The 24,714-nt window shown below is 40.9% G+C and overlaps 1 protein-coding gene across 9 annotated transcripts in view; it reads left to right on the forward strand.

Moving 5' to 3' along the window:
- Positions 1-14,090: 14,090 nt before the first annotated feature.
- Positions 14,091-24,714, forward strand: part of CHL1 (cell adhesion molecule L1 like) — a 194,848-nt gene continuing 184,224 nt past the window's right edge. For 8 of the 9 annotated variants that reach the window (XR_004646402.1, XR_004646403.1, XM_034775324.1 and 5 more), the window contains exon 1: positions 14,091-14,234. The gene's annotated coding sequence lies outside the window, so the exon portion shown is untranslated. Of the gene's footprint in view, positions 14,235-14,661; positions 14,987-24,714 lie in introns of those variants that run through there. The other variant, XM_034775323.1, reaches the window with a different exon arrangement.

Below are 24,714 nucleotides of genomic sequence, written 5' to 3' on the forward strand. Positions count from 1 at the left end.
TTCTAAATAGAATATATACATATATATATATACATATATATATGTATATATTCTATTTAGAATACAAGTATGGTACAAAACTTTTTTCTAATTCATAAGGCTTAAAATAAAATTATTTTAATAATCAACAATAATACTAATCTGTAAATCAAATTTGAATATAATTGTTCAGTTATGTATAATCTTGATTTGTATGTAAATGAAATAAAACATTCAACCAACACATCCATACAAACACAAACACACACACACTGATTGTATTATTAGATACATATTAACTAGGATCTATTTCACCAAAACTAAAGTAAAATGAAATGTAAAAAAAACCCACTTGATTCTTTAGGTTGTTTGGATAAATGCCAGAGATGTTTGTGGACAGTTCCTGGTTTAGATCAAGTTGATGAGGATGGCACTGCAATTTGTAAATCTAGTCCCTTAATGAATAAATTAGTGACATCAGCAGATCGAATAGCATTAAAAGACTGAAATGTAGGGCCAGATGTTAGCCAAAGCATTGATCTTGCACTGACTTCAGTGCAGTTTTGTGCAGTCAGAGGGGTCCATCAGGATGCATCAGTTGCAGGGTCATGGCCCATCCTTGCATCTGCGAGGAACCCCATTACTCTAATGTAGACTGGCAGATTAATTTGCAGTTGATAGGGAGTCCGAATACAAGGGCTATCTTCAGAGACTGTTCAGGTTGATACCTGTGTCTGGTTTAGTTTAGAAATGGAAGTGCTACTTCACCTGTAGTTACCCAAACTTTAACAAGGACACAAACTCAAACCAGCTGCAATTTTATATACTGTAATCTCTCTCTGTCTCTCCATCCCTCCCCGCTTCCCCCTTGGATAAACAGGTTATTTTGTGGAGAATGCTTTTTTAATGACTTGTACCTGTTTCTGTATGACTTTGGTCTTACTACAATTGCTGCATTTAACATCCCTGTCTCTGAATTTTCACTTGGATCCAATCTCTTGGGAATCAGGGTTGAAAACAAAGTCATCCATCTTCAACAAATATACAAGATTACATCTACTGACTGCAGCCAGGAGAGAAACTGTGATGCTTTCTGCAAAATGGGAGGACAAGATAACCACCGAACCCTGCAGGAGGTTTATTTATTCTGGAAAGGGTTGTGATCATGTGGGCGAAAACAAAATACTTAATGAGTCTGTATTTTATCTGTGGTCTGAAAATATTCTAACTGGCACATATTAAAACCAAAGCTCTGACATATTTAAGCACGTTGTGGCAAGGGAATCATATAACACTAGCAAAGGATGTTTATTCCAAGAAACATAAAAGGAATAAAAAATGGTAAGGGTAACCATGCAGCTCTGTACATGAGAAAGAGTATATCCCATCTATAGACAATTCCTTTTAGGAAAGGTCCCTATTTTCTGTTGGTGCTCACTGTCATCAGAGCAGAGTTATGGCTTTCTTGCATTCCTGTCTAGAGTTTGAATGTTGGCATGGGAATTCCTTTCTTTATTGGTGTTACGATGGATGTGTGCAATTCATCAAGTGTGGAACATATGCTAGGCTGTGTTCACAGACCTTTAAGAGGTTGGTTTTGTCAGCAATCACCATGAATAGCTCGCAGAGGAACTTGCAGCCGAAAGTAGCTGTACTATTTCTTTTTTTTTTTTTTTTTGCCGTTACATCTCTATTCATTTGTCTTATATAATACATTTAGCTCATAAATGAAGCAAGACATTTTAAAAGTATACAGTCCAGTGTACCATTCAATATAGTAATATATTTTATAAAAGCACTGTCAGGGTAATACAGATGAGCACAGCAAGAAAGCAGATCACAGAACGATGGAGAGAGCAATTGCAATGACATTAGAAAAGCTGTTGGAAAAGTCTATAGGGCAAATCCTCAGTTGGTGTAAATTATTATAGCTACATTGACTTTGAGGAGAACTCATTGGAGCTAGGATCATTTAGACCGGCTGAGTATCTGCCCCATAGCTTTAAAGCACTCTGGAATATAGCTCAGCCATGACAGCCCAGAGAGCATTGGCAAACCCAACACCAAAGAAAAACATCTCGTCCAACTCGTCTGCATGTCCAAGAAATACTTCGGACCTACATCTTCTTAATACTGGTCATGGCACTATAGCCATTATCAGTGCCACAGGAATCTGCTTGGTTTGCAGATTCATAGATTATAAGGGCAGAAGGGATCTTTGTGATCATCTAGTCTGACTTCCTGCGTAACACAGGCCATAGGACTTTTTTTAAATTGATTCCTGTCTGAGGAAATTGAAATATTGCCAATCTTAATTTAAAAATTGCCAGTGATGGAAAATCACCTTGGTAAATTGTTCCAGTGGTTAATTACCCTCACTCTTAAAAATGTGCACCTTATTTCTAGCCTAAATATATCTTACTTCAAATTTGAGCCAGTGGACCTTGTTATGTCTTTGTTAGACTGAAGAACCCTTTTATTACAAAAATTCTGTTCCCCATATACAGATCGTGATCAAATAACCCTTTACCCCAGTGTTTATCAAACGGTGGGTTCTGACCCACCAGTGGGCCATGAGAAGTGTCTAGGTGGTTCTCCCCATGTCACTCCTTGTCCCGTGCATGCCCCAGAAGCATCGCCCCTGCACTGTCAATTCTGCTGGTCTGGTGCAGCAAGCAGTGGCATGGGGAGTGGGATCTGGGCAGCAGTACCACAGAGGAAGCAGATGGAACTAGTGAGCAAACAGCAGCCTGGTAGTGATTATGGTCCGGTGGTAGGGTGAGAAGGCTGTGGCTACAGGAGGGGGCAGGGCTGTGAGAGCAAGAGCGAGGGGGCTAGGGGAAGCCAAGTAAAGGGTTTGGGAGCTGGGTTTGGGGACAGTTGAGGAGGAGAGTAGGGAGCTGAGAGTAGCAAAGCTTTTGATACGGTCTCCCACGGTATTCTTGCCAGCAAGTTAAAGAACTATGGATTGGATGAATGGACTATGAGGTGGATAGAAAACTGGCTAGCTCATCAGGCTCAACGGATAGTGATCAACGGCTCGATGTCTCTCCCGGGGCTGGTTTTTGTTCAACATTAATGATCTGGATGATGGGATGGATTGCACCCTCAGCAAGTTTGTGGATGACACTATGTTGGGTGGAGAGGTAGATACGCTGGAGGGTAGGGATAGAGTCCAGAGTGACCTAGACAAATTGGAGGATTGGGCCAAAAGAAATCTGATGAGGTTCAACAAAGGCAAGTGCGGAGTCCTGCACTTAGGACAGAAAAATCCCATGCACTGCTACAGGCTGGGGACCGAATGGCTAAGCGACAGTTCTGCAGAAAGGGACCCAGGGATTACAGTAGATGAGAAGCTGGATATGAGTCAGCAGTGTGTCCCTGTTGCTGAGAAGTTTAATAGCATTTTGGGCTGCATTAGTAGGAGCATTGCCAGCAGATCGAGGGAAGTGATTATTCCTCTCTATTCAGCACTTGTGGGGCCACATCTGGAGTATTGCGTCCAGTTTTGGGCCGCCCACTACAGAAAGGATGTGAACAACTTGGAGAGAGTCCAGTGGAGGGCAATGAAAATTATTACAGAGCTGGGGCACATTATTTATGAGGAGAGGCTGAGGGAACTGGGCTTATTTAGTCTGCAGAAGAGAAGAGTGCGGGGGGATTTGATAGCAGCCTTCAACTACAGAAGCGGGGTTCCAAAGAGGATGAGCTCGGCTGTTCTTAGTGGTGGCAGATGGCAGAACAAGGAGCCATGGTCTCAAGTTGCAGTGGGGAACATCTAGGTTCGATATTTGGAAAAACTATCTCACTAGGAGGGTGGTGAAGCACTGGAATGGGTTACCTAGGGAGGTGGTGGAATCTCCATCCTTAAGAGGTTTTTAAGGCCTGGCTTGACAAAGCCCTGGCTGGGATGATTGGGGTTTATCCTGCTTTGAGCAGGGGGTTGGACTAGATGACCTCCTGAGGCCTCTTCCAATCCTAATCTTCTATGATTCTAATACAAAATCAATATTGCTGTTGCATAGTTACAAGATTTTTTTAAAAATCAATTTATATATCTCTGTTTCCCTAAGTAGACTGAGCTCTTTGAGTCTTTCAGTATAAGGCATATGTTCCGATCCTTTGTGTTCCTCATTTTTATGTGTTTTCTCTGAACCCGCTTCAATTTTTTAAACATCCTTCTTGAACTGTGGACACCAGAACCAGACACAGTATTCTGGCAACAGTTGCATCTGTGCCAAATACAGAGGTAATATACCTCTCTAGTCCTACTCGATAGTCCCCTGTTTATACATCCAAGGATTTCACAAGTCCGTTTGTCTGCAATTTCGCACTGAGAGCCCATGTTCAGCTGATTACCCATAATGACCTCAAGTCTTTTTCAGAGTTATTGCTTCCTAGGATAGAATCCCCCATTCTGTAAGTATGGCCAACATTCTTTATTCTGAGGTGTATGGTTTTACATTTGGCTGTATTGGCATGCATATTGCTTGTTTACACACAGTTAACCAAACAATCCATATTGCCCTGGATTAGCGACCCGTCCTCTCAATTATGTACCACTTTTCCAATCTTTGTGTCATCTGCTGTAATGATTTTATGTTTTCACCAGATTATTGATAGAAACGTTAAATAACATATGGCTGCAAACCAATTTCTGTGGGACCCCACTAAAAATTGCTGAGTGGCAGATTCAGAACCTGTATCGGGACTAACAGATGTAATTTCCGGTTTAGGCACATCATTTGGCATGTTGTTTTCAGCCTCTCCAGTATTTGCTATATTTTGTTAATTTAGCTTTAAGCGGTTTCTCTGGGCTCCAATAATATCAATTTACAGTTGCATTTTTGGTAAAATCTCCTGGGTAAAGAACTGGAAATATATATTCATAGTTCTTCTTCCTATTTCTCTGGAGTCTAAAGTTCAAAGGGCTCTGAAAAGAGCTAAGCCATTTATATGTGTTCTTTGCTACATGAGAATTGCCAATATATTTTTTTAAAGTAATACTTTATTGGAAAGCAAGTTACTGTGCACTATTGATTTCCTGCTTGTGTTAATAACCTTGCACGAGTGTTGATACATTGGACTGCATGACAAAGACATTTCATAATTATGATGTAGATTTTGAAGGCTGCCGGTTTCCTGAAGATCATTAGGTATTTTTTTTCTATATCTTTATCTACCCAGTAGTCTTTGTAAGTGATCTGAAATTTAATTGGAAAGTGTGAATTGTTCCAGGTAGTAGCTAACAGCAAGTTGTCTAGACTGAATTTAGCTATGTTCTTGACATCCTGGATATGGAGGTCAGGGAAAGTAGACATGTGAATGCAAGAGCTCCAAATGGTTCAGTCAACGTCCTATCTATTCTTATCCAAACTGGGATTTAGCTACTTTTAAAAAAATCAAGCCACTTTGTGAGAGGGTAGGTGCAGAAAGCTAAATGATACAAATGATCACATTTGTCCAGACAGCTATGTTTTATTTTTTGTTTTTATTTATTTGATTTTCTTCTTCACATCTTATGAGCTCAGTGAAGTTGTTTCATTTCCTATAGAAAAAAAAATGATCTTGATCAGTTGTCTGTAATGCTTAGCAGGGGTCTTCACTGGTAATAATTCTAAGTTATATGTTCCTTTTTTACAGTTGTGACCCTACTCAGTATTGACAGTGATTGCTGAAACCATCTTTGCATATTGATTTTGTATTATGATGTGATCCAAATTCAAGCAATTCTGAGTGGAATGTTGTGCCAACACCTTTTCTCCCAAATATATAATTGCTTTGCGTATATAGAAGGGTAGACATGAGTATTGTACAGTATAAGTCTGGCTTTTGGATGTATCTGTTCAGTATGAATTATTCCAATTTAGAAGGAATCCCAAATATAGAGGAAAATGGCTCATTTGTATCTAATAAAAGTGAAATTAAAGAGCCTGGATTATTTGGTAGAAGGAAAATATCTTTTCAGAGTCTGATCTTAAATAATGTTTATTGACGGAGATGCCTTTAATTTTTGGCTGCTGTCTTCTTCATCAGGGTGATATCATAATACCAGTCATTAAGACTGATGCAAATGGGGAAAGTTTTCTACGCATGTTAAGAAGACTGGACTGAATCCAAATTTTCTTAGCACTTAAATTGAATAATATTGTTTGATCCTGTCAAAGGCCTCATCAGCATCAAGAAAAAAAGCTATAGCTCGAGGCTGGGATTTTCAAAGGGCCTAAAGGAAAAAAGCACCCAAATCCTTGAAATTCAATCGGAGTTGAAAGCCTAATCCCCTTGGGCCCCTGTGAATATCTCAGCCAGAATTCCTAACCATTGTACCTGGTCCATTAAATATTTTTCATGTGTTGCCCTTTGGTAGCCTTTGTTTTACAACCCCCACCTGGAAACCACATATAAGTATAGGGGTAACCTCAATAAGTTTTGTCCCTTATAATTTGTCTGATGTCTAACCTTCCAAGTTCAGAGGAAGATGTGTTGTAAATCTCCATAGCTCTCCCCCTTTTTATCTTCCTTATAAGTAAGATCAATGCCATACTCATGTCATGAGACAGGATTCCTTTTCGATAAATGTCCTTGATCACTTTTTTTAGGATTAGTACCAGCTGTGCTTGGAATGTTTTAGCAAAGACAGCTCCAAAGGCACTTTCACTTGGAACTTTTCCTGTACTGTGCTCCAGTACAGCATTCTCAGTCTCGTGGAATGGGTTAAACCTGTCCAGCAGATGCATCTGATCTTCTTGAGACAGCGTGTTGACCTCAAGTTTATTCAGGAGGTTCAAACCTCCATATAACTCAGTTTGTAAGTGCTATTAATTAAATGGTTAAAACTGGTAAGAAATTGATGGATGTTTTAACTATCATGGTTTGAAAACTATTACTCACTGGGAAGGCCAGGTAATAATCAGTGTTTGAGTATTTCTGTTCTCTTTTTGCAAATGGGCGCACTAATTATAGACTGTAGCCATACCACCTGAAGTTGTCTGTTTTCACCCACAAAGCATCATTTGGCTGGATCATTACTTGTAAGGAAGATCCTTACAAGGGAAGTGATGGTGAAGGTATAATAGTTGCCCTAATGCCCCACTATGGTCTGGTCTATACTACCCGCCTGAATCGGCGGGTAGAAATCGACCTCTCGGGGATCGATTTATCGTGTCCCTTCGGGACGCGACAATCGATCCCCGAATCGGCGCTCTAACTCCACCAGCGGAGGTGGTAGTAAGCGCCGCCGACAAAAAGCGGCAGAAGTCGATTTTGCCGCCGTCCTCACAACGGGGTAAGTCAGCTGCAATACGTCGAATTCAGCTACGCTATTCACGTAGCTGAATTTGCGTATCTTAAATCGACTCCCCGCTGTAGTGTAGATGTACCCTAAGATGCTGCCTTGGATCAGACTTTTAAACAAGGTTCTGACTTCATGTGGTTATGACATATCCAAGGGCACTTTTCCACAAGATTAAGAGCTCTTGTGCCTTAATCCACATCTGGGAATCTACCTATCTTCTGACTATGTAAAATTCCCTGGTAGTGTTGGTTAGATAAAAGAAAAAAAGAGAAAAAATGAAGAACTCCTTACGTAGAGTCATGTGGTACTGTTACTGTTTTCGCCTGAGAGGTGGCTGCACTTCTATGGTGGTTGAAGAAGCAGTGTTAAATTTTTGCTCCAGTGTGTATAGTTTATAAAGCTCTTAGGAACCTATTATGATGAAATATACTATTTTAATGTAAGATCATTCTGCAAGTTTCATAACGGAACACCTCTGTTCAGAACTCCGCCTCTTATCTTTATTGTACAAGAATTGTATTTTAACTTTCAAGTACATTTTCCCTACATCCGGGTTGTGCTTTTTTTTAAAAAAAGAGTCGAATTCATCTAGGGCCAGATCCAGTTCCTATTACTGTCAATGGAGTTTTTCCATTTACTTCATTGTAAGTTGGATCAGGCCTCCTGAAAATGCCATATGATATTAATAATAATTGTTAAACTTAGGGCTTTATCAAATCTTGCATCATCTGATAAAGTGTTTAAGATATAACAGTCAAATGTATGCTTTTGAAATAAGCAACATTTCTCAACAGGAATCTTATAGGTACAAAATATTATTCAATAGTATTTACCAATTTATATTTATTATTCTCCATGCTGCCATATTATGAAACCTGAAATATTAGCCTCAATGTTCTTTTGAGGTTTCACAATAGGATAGTAGACTAATTCATCTTGGCCATTTCTACCATATTAGTAGTAGTAACATTATTTTACATTTTAAATTGCATTTTAAGTGTTATATTTTAAGCCCTGTAGCTTTATTTATTATGCTTTGCTTTCAGATGCTAATTTTGGATATTTTGCATTCTAACCAGCAAGGAGTGAGTGAACTATAATTTTAATTATCTGTTCTCAGCCATGTAATGATAGTAAAATTTGGATCTGAAAGGAGTGTTCTCAGACTGATCTAACTGGCCTGATCACTATGAAAAAGTGCTGTATTTAATTGGCCTTCTGAATTAGAATCTTACTATCAAACAATATGAAATGCCAATATTATGCTAAAATGCTGTATCTAGCACTATATTTATGCAAATGCATCACATTAGCAAAATATCAGTTTAGTATTCTGATTTCAAGATGACAGTATTACTTGGCCATCACATTACAGGTTTTGTATTATATTGGTAGTATTCACACTGCTGTTTTTTGAAGGGTATGAAAGTTTTTTTGGGGAAGGAGGGAGTCTGTAGTTTAGTTGTCTAAATTGGTTTCAGACCAGAATCACATAAGGATACAGTATTGGGGTAATTCTAGTTTTTTACATTTCAGGAAAAAATCTGCCTGATTCCTCTGAAGTTATAAAATGGCAACAGAGACTTTTTCAGATTGTACGTGTGTTTTCAACTTGTGTTATTCTATTATGGGCTTTTCTTTATAAAGTGAACTTGGACCATTCAGAGACATATGAATAGGCACACTCTGTTCTGGCACACGGTTGCCAGGAATCTGTATTTCCATTTCAGACCCTTGGTTCTATAGTTCCATGCTAAAAGCTGGCATACACCAACTAGATAACTGGGCAATGCACCAAAAGGAGAAGGAGTCTAGGATGGAGGGACTAACTACATTGAGGCAGCAAGTCTACCCTTTCAACACATGCGTGTACTTGGAACTCATACTGTGGAGTTACTGTACCGTACAATTTTGTATTGAAGTGTTTTGTTGGGAATGTCACTATTACTCAGTACAAACCTCTCCCCTCTGCCCCCCAGAATGTTAAAGGTCTCACTTAACCCCCCTCAAAAGCAAGTAATGTAAAGTACTATACATTACAACCAGAGACTTTTGTATGAATGCAGAGAAGAGCCTTACAGACAATTCTAGTGCCATGACCAAGTTCTCTGAGAAAATGAATTTTACTTGAGATATATGTCTTCTAATTAAGGGGATACCATCAGCTTAGAAGTCACACTTCTTTCTGCCTGCTATTGTTACAAGTGACACCTAGAATCACTATAACTGGAAGAGATGACAAAAACAAATATTTGTTTCTTTTTCATAAATAACTTCATGCATTGTGCAATTCTTTATACTATTTCATGTAGCCAGTTTCACTGTGTCCCTTATATAATCAGTTAATTAACCTTTGCCTCTATTATTTGTGTGGGTTTTTCATAAGAGATGAAACATTTTTAAAAGTAGGAAAATGTGACTGTAAAATCACAAAAAAATCGCAACTGGACTCAAGTAGGTGTAGTATCACCTGAAACTACTTTTAACTAATTTTAAAATTGACTAGATTCAAGTTGATGTTGTCCCTATCAGTAAAAATATTTTTTTTTTTAATCAAAGTCAATAGCAGGACTAGAACTTAAGTTCCTTAGCTTCCCTGCTGGAGCACCAGATTTGTCAGACAGATCAGACCATTGGTCTATCTACAGTAGCGAAACCCTCTTGTTATGCACCTAGTCAATTGTTCAATCTTGTACTCAGTGGTTTAAAAAAAAATCCTTCATGACCCCCTCAAGTAATCAATTTATGCCCTGAAGCATGAGATTTGATTACCCTTGTTATTGTCTTACCTTGCATGGCTACAAATGTTATTAGCAGTCATAAAATTATCCGGAAAACACCATAGTTTTAAAAAGCCACAGCGTTTGACTTAATGACCTCCGAAGACTGAATTCCAAGGGTTGGTTGTAAATGTGTAAAATGGCATGTCCTTCTATTTGTTTTAAATTTGCTGCCCTTTAATCTCATTGACTTTCCCCTTGTTCTTATGATGAAGCAGGGAGTAAGCACTTTTCATTATGCCCTACTATAACTTTCACTATGCCAATCGAGACCCTTATAACTTTCTGCCTTTCAAAGATAAAGGTGAGTGCTTTATATTAGTACACATATTTATTTTTAAAAGGAACTCATAAGATGTGCACCAGTCATCACCTTGTCCTCTTTGCTCTATGTTGTACCTCTTTCCCTGTTCCTTCATCTGTGCCTTTCATTTTAAGATTAAAAGCTCTTAGGGATTGGGGACGTGTCTTCATATGTGTTTACAGACTTCCCAGAAGATTTTGAGTGCTTCTGTAATATTTTTAATAAGAGCAATAATAATCATTTGAATTGGTATAATGGCTACAATTGAACTGCACTTCATTGGTTACTCTCAAAATTCTGTAATTCATGCGACACTCTGAAATGCTGGGCTGAAATACAATTGCCAGAAAAAAAAGTCATTCTAATAAAACGTTTGTAGACATGATGTTACTTAAGCCAGCCGATAAACTTCTCCATCACCACTATGTGTTTCTCAGAAATGTTGCTTTGGGGAGTAATACTTCTAGGAATTACATCAAATTGTGGCTATGTTATCAGTAACAAAATGCATTCAGCTGTTGGTGTTCCTACCTACTCATATACCTATGTTTCTGAGATTGTTTGCACTCAGAAATACATAATCTTTCTTAACAACTATACATGACAGTTGTGCATGTATTGACAATTATGGGCAGAATGATTCTTCCTCCAAAGAAGACATTATCCAGCTGTTCTTTTGTCTCAAGTACAGAGCACTCACACTGGGAGCTTGAAGATCCAGGTTCTAACCTCTGACCCTCCTATATGACTTTGAAAATGGCCTTTTTGAATGATAACTTATTACACGAAAGTAATAGCTATTTTTTAAAATAAAGTCAGATATAACTCGACCCTCTAGAGCTCTAGATTTCTTTGGCGAAACCTTAAGCTAAATTACCCAACCTTTTATTCTGGCATTTGATTTGGGAAGATAATACATATTTAATGTGTACTGTATTTTTAAAATGCAATCAATGGGCAAAAATTCAGCACCTGTGAAAATCAAGCCATTTTTATGTAGGTGTTTAATATGAATGTAAGAGCCTATATTTAGGCACCTGGGTTTGACAGATTTGGCCAATGTTCCTATCTGTGTGTCTCTAGCCAAATGGATAATATTTTGAAGCACATCTTTTATTTTCAGGCAAGCAATTCAGGGAGAGAGGAACCATCTGTTTAGAAGTACCCATGTTACTGAACTGTCTTTGTGTTCCTCATGTGTCTTTGTTTTCCTCCCATATTAAGAATGATTTGAGTGCATGTAACACTTGTTCATTTCCATTATCTGCTGAAGTCTGAAGCATGATGGAATACATCTATTTAAACCACATCTAAGAGAAACTGTGGCCTCCAGATAGAAAAGTTTTTCACTAGTGTCTTATCTTAGTATTAATAACAACAGATTTTGCATTATAATTGTAAGCCAATTATTAATTTGCTGAAGTATTCCTGATTGTTTTACATCTGTTTTTTTTTTTTTTTTCTACAGGCAAGGGAAACATAGGCTGAAACCCAGAAAAATGAGCAGAGGAGTCAGTCTTCTCAGTGAAACTGTGAGTTAACACAGCAAAGCTGGGGCTAGATTAACCAGCCATGAAGATGAAGCTCTGAGAAGTCAGAGAATCAACCATTCCTGGCTTCTGCTGTGTATATGAGGAAATGGCTAATAATGGGTACGGTCTGCTATTTGACTCCAATGCTGATACTGGGCCATGTGGATTCAGAGTGCATTCATCGTTCAGGGCCCTAACACTGATAGGAGATTGCTTTACTAATATCTCCATTATCCATTTACATTAGTTTTCAGAGGTTTCTTGTGCATAAAGTTCTCATGAACTGCATGAGTTCTCAGCTGCTTTGGAGAGCAGTGCCATGTAAATAAGCATTTTTTTTCACTGTGTTTGGACTGAATATACCCACAATCAGCAAATAGACGTAGGATTTAGCTGTGAAGGCTGGATCCAGTGTCCACTTTAGTCAATGGAAAGACTCCTGTTTACTTTGCTGGGCTTTGGGCAAGGCCCTAATTGCAGATAAATCTAGGAATTCAATATTGTGATTTTACAAGCAACCAAAACTTAGCTCCCTTGCACAGAGGTAGGTTTCCCCCCTCTACATCTGGTTGTAAATTTCAGCAACCTTATAGTCACAAGTTGGCTGAGTTACAGTTACTGAGAAAATTCTGTCTGTATATTGGTTGATTTTACGTGATTGAAATGTAAACCATAGCGCTGACTCAGTATAGATTTTTGCATTCAGTTTCCTTATTCAGAACAAATATATTAAATTATACTACCATCTTTCTTATTAGCTTGCAGAATATCTCTCCTACTACCTCATTTGCTTATAACAGTTTTTCCTGAGCCTAATGTGCCATTTTATTCACTTCCTGTCCAAAAATAACTCACCTAAACAATTTTGCCTGAGGTGGACAACAATGGTTCCCTGGTACATCAACACTTTCTAATTGTACTATTTTAAAAATCTCTAATCCCAGTGGTAATAATCCCCATGAGTGCTAGCCCTCCACTCAGTCTGGTTTTATGGTTTAATGTGTGTTTATGATCATTTTTGTTCATCACATCAGACAAAGCTTGGGGGGGGGGGGAGGGGAATGGAAAGGTCACACTTGGGAGGCAGCAGTGAAGTAGGAAACTGTAAGAGAAGTCCAAGCACTCACAAAATCCACTCCCCTCCTTCCTGGGTAAAATCTTTAAAGAACATGGCTGACAGATTGGTGATAGTTTGTCTTCACCTGCCTGACTAACACAGGGGAAAATTCAATGTTACTCTATGGAATAAACAGGTTATTCAAGGAAAATACACAGAGGTAAAAGCCAACCTTTCCACTCCTTCAATATGTTCCAGAGATTCCAAATGCTCACTAATTCAAAAGGAGTTAATTTGGCTAGGTGGGGAAAAGAAAGGTAGAGGGAGGTGGAGAAAAACGATGCTGTAAGGTGTCTCAAATGATATGGGATTAATTAACTTTCAGAACACTCTAATTTAACGAATCTGCTATGATAATAATTGCTTACAGCACCTGCCTTGCATGGGGAGGGTATAAAGTTTTGTCTCTGGTGGAAAATGGAGAGGTTTGATTTAGATGCAAGAAAAGAGTCTGGTATTATATTTAGTCCTACTGGTTTAATTAACGTAGGTAGTGGGCTCTCTACCACCTCCCTTGGCAGTTCAGTCCATTATTTGAAGGGTCTTGCCAGTTGGTTTGTGCCCCTCTGCCCTTCAGCCATTATTTTCCTTTTCTTGATTTTACCCCTTTTCTTCCAGTTATATGCCATCCATGGGTACAGTTACTGAAGAGGGACGAACCACGTGCGGTCAAGAATATGCCATTTTGTCTTGTGTTTTTCCAAAATGCTCTGGTGGTGGTCTCCGAGGCATCGCATCTCAGGGGCTTCTGAAGGTGGGTCCTTAACATAGGCCCCAAAGGTCCCTGGTTGTAGCTTTCAACTCTTGGCCCCTCATTATCAGAGGGGTCCTTGCGCATCTCCAGCCCTGTGCCCCTCCTCAGCCACGCTCCCTGGGACAGGGGTGCTGGGGGTACTGCCGCATCCCTGGCTGGATAGTAATAGCAGACCCCAAATCGGTGGTCTCCAGCAGCAGCACCCTCACTATAGAAACTGTTCCAGCACCCAGGGAGCTTGGGCTCGCTGTTCCCTGCTCTCCACGCGCTCCCAAGCCTCCAGGGAGGAGGAGGAGGAGGAAGAGGGAGTGGAAAGTGTGAACATGCTGGGACGGCACCCTGCGCTCCTCGCCCTCTGGCAGCTGGGGAAGGAACCAGGCACTTAGCCACAGCCCGCCGGGAGAGAAGGGCGAGCCTCAGCCAGGGGGAAGAGGCGACCAGCGCTGGAACCAGGGGGACCCCGATCTTCCCAAGGTACGGCGAGCTCCCCACGCGCCCCGCGGCTGGGAGCTGTGCGGCTCGCTCCCCACCTCAAGGGGCTGCCCTCCCGCGGTCCGCTGATCCGGATTGCCGCGGTCCGAGGGAGCGGCTGCATCAGGTGGGAGCGCCCCACCTGCCTTAGAGTGGGGGTGGGGGGTCCGGCTGCCGTGCAAACTGCTCCCCACTTTGCAGCTGAATCGGGTGGAGGGGAGGAATTTGCCTCCCCCCCCCCGCCGTCCCCCTTTTTTGCAGGGCTGCCTTTTGCTTTGCTGAGGCTGCCCCAGATCCCTCGGGAGGAAGGCAACAGCTTCCAGCGGCTGTAGAGGGGCGTGTGCCGGGGAGCTGCAGGCTGCCACCCTCCCCTGCACCTTCCCCAGCCTGTGCGGGTGGTGGGGAGCGCGAGCTGCTGGGCCAGCCCCAGTGTGTGTGTGTGTGTGTGTGTGTGTGTGAAGCCGGGAGAGATTTGGGAGGTTTAGGGGCTCGTTGCCATGGCTCCCGGGAAGCTCCGCCGAAGGAGATATTGATGCCAGTCACGGAGGGAGCCTTCTTCCTTTCAGTGCGTTTCCCTTTTTTTTGGATGGGGGGAAGGCGAAGTGATTAATTCGGAGCGCTGGGACTGGGGAGCTGCTGCCCACGAACCGCAGCCCCAGCCGGGCGCCTCTCCCTTTCCCCTGCGAACTCCGGGCGCTTCCCAGCGAGGGACGCTAACCTCCCCGCCCGCCCTGAGGTGCAACCAGCAAGCCCAGGTACTGGTTGAGTAGGGGTGTGGCTGGGTGAGGGTAGAAGGTGGGAAGTGGGGTGGGGTGGGGGGCATTTTTCTTTCATAGGAGGTTGAGGTCAGTTGGTTTCTTTCTTGCGAACAAGCCGATCTGCCCAGGGGGAAACCTCAGATCCGATGGAGGGGAGGCAAGGCGATAGGGGGAAGCTGAGGCAGACCTGCTGAGGCAGGGGGTTTAAAGGGCTCGGAAAGCAGCTGATTGCACTGAAACATCAAGTCGATGTGTGTGTTAAGCCGGGACTCCCGGCAGCAGAGCGGCTGGGCTGGAGTTAAACCCCAACCGCGGCGGAGCTTTATGGATGTGCCTAGGCGCTGGGGATGCAAACGCTTTAACGCTCGGTGGAGCCTTGGAAAGTAGCAAGGGGGCTCAGATCAGAACAGCTGTGCGAGGAAGCTGGGTTGGCAGGTTTTAGTTGGGCTTTGGAGTCTTTTTGCTCTTTGGCTTCGCTTCACAGTGGCTCTAGGACAGACATTGTCACCTCACCCATGTTTTGGGGAGCAAGACACCAGTTAGTTCCTTCACGCATTTTCTGAGTCAGAGGCATTTTGAGATGGTCTGTCCTTATTGTCCAGGCACTTTTGATGCCGTTTTTTTAAGTGCATGCTGTGACACTGTGCAAAGCTGTTGCCCAGCGAAAGTTTGCACTGCAGAGCTCTAGAAAACACAAGAGGAAACTTTCAGCAGAAATAACAGGCGAAGAAGAGAAGATCTGTTTTGTATATATCCAAGATCACAAACACAAATAGCTTGAGGTGACTATTAGTTTTAGGATTGTTTCTTCTGAATTTCACACTGCTTTGTGAAAGTTCAAGTTTGAAAGCCTCAATTTCAGTTTCCTTTGGGGATATATATTTTCAGATTCTTTGTGTGTGTGGGGGGGGGGGAGAAAGAGACGTGTCATCTTTTCAATAGTCCTCTCTTTTTCTTACAAATATTTAACATCTTTCATTAGAGTTGTGGTAATTCATCTTTGCAGTAAAATGTAGATGAATTCACCAAAAGTAGGGAGAAATGCAAGAACCTATAGGTATTAGTGATGTAAGGTAGATTAATAACTTGGATTGTACAATTTGAGAATACCATTAATCAAAAGATGCATCTGTTTATAATAATTTTGATAACCACAAAGTTTGGTTTAATAAGTGGTTCCACTTACATTTTCTGATTGCATAATTTCAATAGGCTTCTCTGCAAGATAATAGAATAAATTAACAAACAGCCCACACAAGCCTTTGCACCAAGAACCTGGACTTGCCTTTTCTCACACAGCTCATCACTGAACATTTATTTGGTTCAAGTTTTTGACATGACATGTTTTAGTCAGGTGGCCAGATAAGTTGTAAAATCATGTCTGAAAATGCAGTACATTTTCATACATCATTAATAGGTAAAAAACCATCTATATGCATATATTTTTATTTCTAGTAATTAGAAGTAGTTGAGTCTGATACATATTATTGGGAAATTACACAAGTGATTTGACAAATCTCATTTTGTTTGACTCTGAAATTCTATTTTAGCTGACAAAGTTAAATTATGTTGTTGAAAGTAAGTGTTAATGGAATGGTATTTGGAAGAATGTCATAAGCACCACTGAGCACTACTGAATAAATAGCATGAATTGACCCCTAGCAGTACTCAAAGAAAAAGATAGTGACTTATACATTTAAAAAAAAACACTCCCTAAAATGAATATTCTATATTTTTCTTTAAAAGATGTTGACCAGATTTGGAAACATGGGTGTCATAGCTTTATTGGAGCTGTTTATATGATCATTGGCACATTATAACCCATGATCCTTTGCATGCAGATTTTATTTACTTAACAAAATTTTGTTTCCAAATTTGGTCACCATCTTGTAAAAGAAAAATATAGAATAAAAATAAAAATCCTCCCTAAAATGAATAATGTGATATATCACTGATGTCCTAATATGACCTTTTGTGGTGACTTCAAAATTACTGAATGATTTGCTCTCAGAAAGGCAAATTGTTTTTAATGGAATTGAAAAGGCTTGTGAACCAAGCTTCTGTATTACTTACTCAAGCAAGGGTCCTTTTGTTGTCAATGGGAGTTCTGCCTGAGTAAGTTGATTACAAGACCAGGTCCTATGATAAGGGCAAGGCATGGGACAAAATAATTTATGCAAGCAATACAAGAGAGAAAATAACCACAGGATTTGTATGAAAATTCTGGAAAATGTCCATGTCCAAAAATTGTAAGCAATTTGGTCTTGTAGAAGTTTTACCATAAATATAAGCATAGCTTTTACATTCACTCTTTGAAATTGATAATACAGTACAACATTTTAAACAATCAGAATATGAGGCATTGAATTCTGAACCAGAGACTGAAACAAGACAGTAAGGATACTATGTTTTCAATTATGTGCATTTTGATTGCAGTTTTATCCTTAACTCACTGACTGTCTATAGAGAATGTAATTATTATGGGCATTTACTATGTGCCACATTTTGTAATGAAACGTAATGAGTAAAGGCATAATAGTACATCCCTTTATTCCAGAAAGCCCAGAGATAAGCATTCCTTTTAAATGAAAGATTATATTATTCACAGCATTTTAGGTCTACCTAGTGTGGTTTGGACTGCAGCCATTTTGTTTGCTATTAAAAATGTAATTTATCACATATCACTGGTAAAAAAATCAACAAAAGCTAGCTACAAATTACATATAGTGATTTTTGTGGACAACTGTTTGCATGATAAGGAAGCTTCCTTCTTCATTTTCCCAGTGGGAGAGGATAGTGACTACTTTAAGCAGTACTAATTACTCCATTTTATCTTGCATGTGTTATAATGGTGTAGTTAGTTAATTGAAGCTTTGCCCATTAGTAGTATGTTAAGAATAATGAATTAACATATCACATTTCATCAAAAGAACATCTAAATTTATCTTCTAAGAATGAAAGTGTTATTGTGTTGCAGGAAGTCTCTGTGGCTTTCCCAAGGAACAAATTTGTTGGAATTCCTTAGCATGGTGCTTCAGAGCCTGATGAATGACTTGAATTGATCACAAACAAATGACACTGGAACTATTGGTTGCTTAGCAACCCCACATGATTCCGCAATTTTCTTCTGGTATTTGTCCAGTAAACTAGAAAATGCTGTTTTAGTTAAAGAACATTTTTTGCCAGTACAAAAGCCTCACCATAACTAATTCAGATTATATGTTACTAAAAATGATGTGCCTTACTCTAGTATTGAAGCTGGGTAGCAGAATGTGTATGAAAAAGGGGGGAAGGAACAAAAAAAATCATTACTACCATTGCTACTTGGAAACTCAGAATTGAATATACTCGGTGTTTTATAATAAGTTGCAATTAAATATTTGTCCTTTCTCAGTCAGACATCTGTTGAAAGGAAGCCATCAGTGGGAAGCATAATCCCAATAAAGAAACTCATCCACTGCATGCTTTTTGTCATGCTGTCTTGAAATGTGAGGTCCTGATAGGTCATGTTGAGTTACATCATACTTCATTATGAGTAAATGGAACATAACATGGAACATGCAGCTTGATGATTATCTGAATTATATTAGGGCAGTTTGGCACATCCTGTAGTTCATATGACTGGAGAACTTTGCTGGGCAGTTCCCAGTAGCAGAAATTTGTTTTTTAAGGTACATTTTGTGTATTGCTTTGTCCAAAGGAAATAACAGACTTAGGATTCAGCAAAGTGAAAAAAAGATAAACATAGACAGTCTAAATTACATCAGGTGACAAAGATATAACCTACTTTTAAAATGTATCGTGCGATTAATTGAAGAACTGCTTTCCTCTCAACATCTAACAATGATGCTATAATATAGTTCTTCTCAATAACGCTCAGAATCTGGGCCAATATTTTTGAAGAGTGTCTTTAAGACAATATCCAATGTTTGTTTTTGTTTTTTGGTATCCAAAACTCCCATAAGTCCTCTTGGAGTTCCTGCATCTGGAATAATGGCAAGATACAGCTTTATACTCCAGATGCATAATTCCTTCATATGGAATGTAGAAAACTGCTTTGTGTATCATTTTTAAATAGATCAGAACTGACTTTTATGAATTCAGAACAAAAGGGATTCAGTGTAAAACTAAAGTTCAGATTTTGATTAAAGAGAAGTCAGGAAATTCCAGGTGAAGGGTTCCTCACAAAAATATTTCTGCCTCCTTATATGTATTGATACAGTAGAAACTCAGAGGTATGAATTGACCTGTAACAGCATACCTCATTTGGACCCAGAAGTACGCAATCAGGCAGCAGCAGAGAAACACCTCCCGCCCAGGTGAAAGTGGGCAGCGTGCCGGTAAGAAGTGGCCGCTGATACAGGCCCGTACACAGCCAATATTAAACTTTGATGTCGCTGCCCCTTTTGCCCCCTCCCTCCAATCAGCAGCCCTGCCAGTAGGGTCCTTGAAGCACTGTTGCAGCAGAACTTTAACCTCACTGCCCCTTTTGCCCTCCCCAGGGCCACGGAGAAGGGGGAGCAAAAGGGGCAGCTGCCCCGGGGCCCGGTAATTTTAAAAGGACTCGGGGTGTCCAGCCACCACTACTGCACCAGCAGCCGGAGCCCTGGGCCCTTTAAATTGCTGCCGGAGCCCCGGGTGGCACGGGCCGGGAAGCGCTGAAGGGCTGGCTGGGGGATGCTGACCCCCAGCCCCACCCCTTCTGCCCAAGGCCCTGTCCCTTATAGGGGCCCAGAGCCGGAAGTAAGACTTTTAAGTTACTTTCACCCCTGCCCCCTTCCCAAAAAAACCCCAACCCAAATACAGTACAGTACTGTGTTAAATGTAAACTACTACTTTTTTTTTTAAAAAAAAAAGGTAAAGTTTAAAAAAAATTGACATGGTAAGGAAACCATTTCTATGCTCGTTTCATTTCAATTAAGATGGTTAAAAACAGCATTTTTCTTCTGTATAATAAAGTTTCAAAGCTGTATTAAGTCAATGCTCAGTTGTAAATTTTTGAAAGAAAAAACATAACGTTTTGTTCAGTTACGAACAACTTCCATTCCCAAGGTGTTCGTAACTCTGAGGTTCCACTGTATATGGCTTGATTGTGGCTGTCTGTATGCTTTTGCACACCCCATCAGCCAATCCCTAGATGTTGGGCATCTTATTAATAAAAGTGTTGGGAAGTTAACTGAATGTATTCTACTTTCCCCACAATTCTGTTCACCCACGTCAGGTATCCCATAACACTTTGCATTAGTTGCTGTAAGCTTTTGGCTTAAGTAAATAGAAAAATTGATCTGGATCAGGACATAAAATGTTTCCCCACAGGAAGAGGTAGGGAGTTAGTCTCCTAGGACAGTATTTGAATGTCCCAAAGGAAAAGGACAAGATATATGAATATTCTACCCTGGTACAAACCTAGGTGGTGTCCTCATGCCTCTTTGTACTAAGAATGTATTTGTTCATAACGAAGAGATAAGGAGTACACTATGGTACCACAAAAACAAGGTGGAAATCTGTTTGGTTAAGTTTAGTTTCAGATGTCACACACAGTAACCTTTTCCTTGTGAACAGGTTGGGTATAAAAAGATGACTTTAGGGGTGTAACTTTGAAGGCACACTTTCTGTGAAAGGCAAATGTAACAACACTGCTTATGAAATAGCGTCCCGGAGACTGGTATTGTGTTGAACCTTTTTCCTGTACTATATTATCGGCTTATAGCAATAAACCTATCTGATATTATTTGGTCTCTTGAATATATTTCATAATGAACTAAGGTGTGGTCAAGCAATTGACTGTTCAATTTATCAGCAATGCCAAAACCACCTGGTATGGAGTAGAATGCTGGGCAGATACTTCTGTTCATATTCAGGCTAAAATCAAAACCTGTGGAGAGAGCTCTCCACATGTGGCCCCTGGCTGGAATCATGGAGATATTTTCCAGGGTGGAGCTTCGTGACTTAGGATGGTAGTGCTCATATCTGTGTGAGTATGTGTCCATTGATCTCAACGTGAATTGTACATCCCCACTATTTATCTGTGTACTTATGTCGCTGTTATCCCTGTGGGTTCTGAGCACCCCTGCTGATCATACTTGCTCCTAGTAAAAATAATCTATGTGGGGATGTACTGAGGTGAGAATCAGGGATGATGGTGGCTACAATAATGTTTCTTTTGCTTCAGTTGAAAGCTTTTAGGGACAGGGGTTGTTTTTTGTTCTGTGTTTTTACAGCACCTAGCACAAGGGGGTCCTTGTCCAAGACTGGGGCTCATAGATGCTTTCACAGTATACATAATAATCACATTAATGTCCACTTGTTTTGGGTCCACTTCCATGATGAACCAGAATCTGACCCCAGAGTGTGTAAATAAGAGTTAATAAAACCACTCTTGCAGGAGTGTATTACAAACGATGTACACGTGGTCATGTTTCCAAACAACCTAGGTGTATGCATAGCAAGAAACTTTGGACTGGATCCTGGCATCATTCTGGTGTTAGCTCTCCCATCAAGGTCAGTGGGAGTTTCAAAGGTAGACTGACAGATCTGAACTCTGCAAAATAAAACCACTGTTAAAAATAATCACACACAAAGAACACTGCTGTGACAACTTAAAGCCCCAAACTAGTGAAAAATCATAAGACCCCAAATCGTAGTAGTCTTGTGTGGATGGGATATGGATATTTTTAACTCATTAAGTCTCCTTATCTTTATTGTTAAGGGGGAAAAATCCCCTCAAAACATGAGTCTCGTCTGCAGAGCGTTCCTTGTTAATGTACAGAATTGCTGTCTGTTCCTTTGTATCTGTTATCTCCCCATCCCTGGACCAATTCCTATCCCTCGTGTGACTTCCTGACCAAGCACAAAGTTATACATTTGATGTCCTTGTTGAGAACCTGATGCAGCCAAATGAGCTGGGTGTGGTAATGGAATCTGGTGTACTATAGGAGGTGGCACATAATGCCTCATGTATCATTTTGTGATAACCTAAGAGCAAAGCATTTTTATACATTCCCCTGAGGAATTAAGAATAGCCCCAGTACCTAAAGTAGTAAAGGAAGGTACAATACCACTTAAGGCATTTGCCCCTTATTGTTAATTACTGGGACAAGGACGGTTGTGCCTGCTGGTTGGAGCAGGCATTGGTAGCCAGGAATCAGAGGCCAGTGTTAGAGCCTGAGTCAGAGGCCAGGTGCCAGAGCCAAGGGACCCAGCCAGAGTCAAGAATCTGAGTCCATGGTCAGAACCAGGTTACCCAGAGTGAGGCAAAACTAGAGCAGGGCTGGGAACAAACAGGCAGAGGAGTTATCATAGCCATAGGCAAATGCTTTGAATAGCTGCTGAACTGCGACTTGAGAGCTGGTCTGCTGACTCGTCCAACCAATCTGGCAGTGCATCCAATCAGGCGGCCTGCTGCACTTCTTAGGTTGCTGGGAGACTGGCTCTGCTGCAGGCCCTGATTCCTGACACTTATTGAGAAAAAAGTATTACTTACATTCTAGGAAAAGCCCATTACAAGCATGTCTGTCTTTAATGCTGGTGCTGTCTGACATTTCAGCATCATTTAAGGTTTGATTGTTTTTTTTCCTCCCATGAAGCGAGGCCCAAAGACCCCAAAAAAAAAAAAAAAAAAAAAAATGTGTTTGCTCTTTTTTGCACCTGATTTGTGCATGCACTTGCATAGACCCATTTGCATGCACAAATGCCTCATTTATGTAGGCAGTGGCAGTAATTGCCTGTGTACATTAGGTAAATGTGCATGGTAAAAAATGGTGCTGACCCAAGGTCTCAAATTTAGTTTCCTTGCTTCCTCTGGGTAAATGTACCAAACATTCAACACAGTTAGAAATACAATGGACTTTTATGGGGTTTTAATATTTGTTGAGGATTGTTTTGTGCCCTGCCCTGTAGATGTGGCTTCCAAATATTTGTTTCCCTTTCTCCACCCCATCCCCAACTACAGGAGATGGAGTTTGAAACTGGGGAGCGAGGGGGGGGAAGCCATACATTATAAATGGTCTCTACCAGATGAGCATTACTGTTTATAACATTATACAGTGTTATAGTTATGCTAATATTAATCAGCGTAACTCAGGCCCCGATCTTGCAAGCTGTTCCATCCACAGGACCCTCATAAAGCTTCATGGAAGTCACTAGGGTGATGCATAGATGCAGACAGAATTACCAAGGCTTTAGTTTAGAAGCTGTTTTTAGGTCTGCGAGTAGTACCGTGACTTCGTTGTTGTTGTTCATATGAATTTCCTTGTGTTCGTGATACTTTTAGGCTAAATGATGACACAGAACTCTTTCATATTTCCTACCCTATTAAATTAGCTGAATAATTTGTGACTGAATCATGTATTTGAACAATTTTGGGACACTTTTTGAATACAATATTTGATAAATCTTAACTTTCATTATTTGCCCAGTGCAAATATAGGTCACCCCAGAAAGGCTAGTGCTCATTTGAGAGCCAAGGGCATGTTGCCTTCTGTCATGAAGTGTACAGACCCTATGCTGTCCCATCTGCTAAAGCATTAACAGGGGGGATGAGTTACCCCCTCAGCTGGGGCTGGACGGTGGCCCCGCCACAGCTGAGGAGATAAAAAGGCTGCAGGTTGGAAGTGGGTGGGGGGGGGGGGTGACTGCCACAGAGGCAGAGAACCACAGAAAGCAGGCTCCTTTAGCAATGGACTGGCAGGAAGCTGCCTAGGTAACTGGACTTCTAGAAAAAGAGGATCATGGAATGTGTGTCTGGGAAAGCCTACAAGAGAGGAATAGTGGCAAGTAGTTAGGGAGTGGGAGAAACCCGTTCTAACAGCGTTCCACAGGGTCCCTGGGCTGGGACCCAGCGTTGGGGGTGGGCCTGGGTTCCCCTACCAACCCAGTAGAGAGGTTAGTAAAACCTGAAGGACAAAGGCAGCTGAACTCCAGGCAGAGCTAATCTCAAGGTAGAGACTGTTGGTCCTTTGCTAGGGTTACCAGCCTCCTGACCTACCAGACTTTTTACCCCCCATGAGATGAGAGATGATTAGTGATCCTGATGGAGGGCTGGTGTTATAATAAGGAACAACCAGGCATGGGATTAGACAGCAATTGGCTGAACAAATTGGCTGAGCAACCTGCTCAACTGTGAAGGGGTGCCGGTGGCTGAAAACAGCCCCAGATACCATCCCATTAGGATTCTCAAATTTTCAGAATGTTTCCTGGCACTCAGTCTCTGGGCTCTTCCTTCCACCTGATGAGAAACCAGCAACTGTTTTTTTTTTCAGTTAGTTTATTCCTACCAGGGAGGAAAGACATGATACTTGCTTGATGTAAAAACAGCTCAGAATTGAGAAAAATTAGAGTTCGTGGCCTTGGGGTTTCTGGCAGGTACACTCCAAATAAATGCTCTAATTGCAGAAGGGCAATTGTTGAAGAGTTCCCCAATAGTTCTTTCTACCTACGCTTTGTGAGAAAGGAAAGGGGAAAAGGTGAGCTGTAGCCTTGTTATGGCCTCTTCAGGAAATCTGCCTCCTGCTTCTCCTCTCCTCCAATTTGTCTCTGCCTGGGAATTCTGAATAGTAAGGAGGAAGAAATTCCTCCACTCCATGGGTGTTCACATCTCTGCAGCTGTGGCTTCCTTTTTGAGTTGCCTTTTATTGACTGCTCAGGGATAGTCCCTTCTGTAGCTGCTGGCACTTGCTCCATCCTCTGGGAGCAGGAGGCTAGATAAGGGTCAAATATTTATGGAA

This window comes from Trachemys scripta, chromosome 7 (assembly GCF_013100865.1).
Source record: "Trachemys scripta elegans isolate TJP31775 chromosome 7, CAS_Tse_1.0, whole genome shotgun sequence".
NCBI lineage: Eukaryota > Metazoa > Chordata > Testudines > Emydidae > Trachemys > Trachemys scripta.